The following is a 2,987-nucleotide window of genomic DNA, read 5'->3' as shown; positions in this document are numbered from 1 at the left end:
TCTCCAGCTCTGTGGATCTAATGGGTGGAGGGATGGAGTAATGGGTCGGTTAGGGTGTGGTTTGACCTTCTAGCCCCGCCCATTACACCCAAATTACATTCAGAGAGGAGGAGCTGGACTTCACGCTCCACCCGGCTCTGCTGTGAACAGCCTCTCAAAATGGAGGAACTAGATTCATTTCTCAAATCTTTTCTAGACTTCCATTGACTTTACTGCCATCTAGTGGCCAAAAAGATGTAGTGCACATTACTGCCCATTTCAGTAAGAATGAGGCTTAAATTTTACACAATAAGCTAAAACACATTTAACTGTTACATATTCATATAAAATATGATATCAATTCACACTTCAGAAACATATTGAGTAAATGATGATAAAATGTTTTAAATGTGCTCATTTTGCTCTTAAAGTTTAAAATACTGGAGGTGAAAATGAATCCTAGTGACTTGAAACTCAGTTTAACCCTGATTGCATAAAACAACTAACAAGATCAGACACTGGTATTAATACAAACAATTAATATAATATTACAAATAAGTCCAGGTATTTTCATGTAACCACCCACTGTGCCGGAGTGAGATGAAGATGAAATACAAGGAAGATTTTCTAAATTCTGTTTTTCAAATGATCACTGTTGATGAGGAGTTTAATTTAATAGCTATTCCTGTGCGTCGTACCTGAGCGTGTGCTTGACTTCCCCATTAAAAACCATTTTTAAAGGCACATTTTAAAGGCACTTGTTTTTTTTTTTTTTTTGTTTGTTAGTTTTTTTAGTTTTTTTTTTTAAGTTTTTTAATGACTTTATTATTTCTAATGAAAGTTACACTGAGAGTAGAGCAGATTTCTGGTGGGTCAAGCCCCGGCCTTGTGCCGCCACTGGTTTGACATGTCAACTTTCAAAGTGTGTGTCTTGTTATAGAACAACATTTACATGCAAGTTTTACTCTCTCATGTAATTCAGGACACACACCATTGAATTAAATTCAAACCTGGTAATAAATGAGTTAAACATTACGTAGTCTTCTATCTCAATGTGTTTCTGGTTTCTAGAAGAAGATTTAGATGTTGGTTTTATTCACAGAACTACAGCACAACACATGCTATTGAAAATTAAACAAAGATATAAATTATTTTAAAATAAATACAGTCTTTTAAGATCAAGCCAACCCAGCTAGAAATGTTTTTGTTGTTGTATTTTTTTTTTTTAGTGGCAAGTTTTGATTTTGTTCCTTGAACGTTCTCCTAAAAGGTATGAAACATTCTCTAAAAACAGTCTAATAATGTTCAGTGAAACACTGTTAGCGGGAAGTTTCCCAGTGGACAACTCCATAAACATAGGTTTAGATGCTGATGATTTAATGTTTCAGTCACCATTATGGTGATCAGTGTTTGCCTTGACCCTTGAATTTTTAACATTAGTTTTTTCTTTTAATTTCAGCAATCGTATAATGTGTGTTTTCTGTCAGCTGTTTTGAATCAGAACACACCGTTTGGGAATAAATTGCTATTGATCTAATTTGGCTTTGGAAAAAATGCCTGAAATTGTTTGTGATTCAGTTTGATTCATTCAGACAGTTCACTCATGCACTGAAGCAGTTTTTCATATTATATTGTGATACTTTATTACACAGAAAAACAAAAAACAGTCCTGGATGAAGTGATATTTACATTCAGTCCCCAATATGAAACTTGATTTTCTTGATTTTCCACAGTTTGTGGGAATAATTAGTAAAGGCCGCATCACCAGTTTTCTTTCGATTATAGTTCTGGACCTCCAGTAAACCTGCATTAGACAATCTTAAAGTTATTAGTGGAAAATAGTTCACGAGAGAGCTAGCAATATAGTTATGTCCTTGTCTATTACAAGCTTTGTATGTGATGAGTAGGACTTTAAAATCTATCCTAAAAGCCTTATAAACACTCGTAATGATGATTGACAGGTCTGAATGTTGAGGCTCCTCCCAATCCTACGTTTGGAACTATATTTTTCTACAACTTGGCACAGCGTCTTGTTGTCATCGGAGCCATCTTTATCGTTCGGTTTCTGCCTAGACCTGCTTTTGCCTCTCTGGTTATTTACCTACTACATGCATGAATCGGTGGATGGGGCTAAACAGGCAGTGACAGCAAAATGGTCCCATAAATGTGCAAATTGGTGAAATCAAAAGGAGCGGGAGATGGGAACATGACCTGGACTCAACATTAACAGGCTGTGGCTCTGATCACATGCTCTTTATTTGACTGAGCTGTAGATAATGTCCTCAGATCTGGGGAGAAATAAATATGTTAATGTGGCATTTCAGAAAGTCCCACCAGCAGATGACAATCCAACATCTCAACAACACAAAAACGAGAGCTCTGATTCATCATTGATCATGTTTTATTGGGGTTCAGATGAATGATGGTTTCTCACCTGTTGGCTTCAGATGGATGATGCGTCTCAATGGTCTGACAGTCGTTCTCTTCAGTCTTCTTCATGTCTTTGTTCTTGAAGTGATGGACACTGGCATACTGAACCTCTCCAACATCTCCAGAGTCTGTTTCTGCTTGTTTTCTCCCGGAGCGTTCGGGTTTCTTTGCTTTAACGCTGGAATACAGATCATCCCTCTGATTGGTTGATACGAGTGAATACAGTGGAACGTCATTGGTCAGAGCCGTTTCTGCTGATCTGTCAGAGCGATCCTCCTGCAGTTTATCACAGAAAATATCACAGAAATATAACAACAGATCAATCATTCAGAAACACATGTGACTGTGAGTTACTTGCACATTGATTTCCAGATTGTTTTCATGTCAAATATTTGTCAAGCAGCAGTACATGATCTTACAAGTCTTGTATTTTCTAGTTAAATATAATATCCATGTCATGAAACTGCTGCCTTTGTAGTTTCAGGTATGAATCATCAAACTTGCCTGATTTTGTCCAATAATTTCAGCTCCACCATCTCTCCTCTTCTTCCTGAAGAAAAAAAAAATGGAAAGAAAGT

The sequence above is a fragment of the Chanodichthys erythropterus genome, chromosome 12 (genome assembly GCF_024489055.1).
Source record: "Chanodichthys erythropterus isolate Z2021 chromosome 12, ASM2448905v1, whole genome shotgun sequence".
Lineage (NCBI taxonomy): Eukaryota > Metazoa > Chordata > Actinopteri > Cypriniformes > Xenocyprididae > Chanodichthys > Chanodichthys erythropterus.
The sequence above is the reverse complement of the archived record's forward strand: the minus strand, read 5'-3'. Positions refer to the sequence as shown.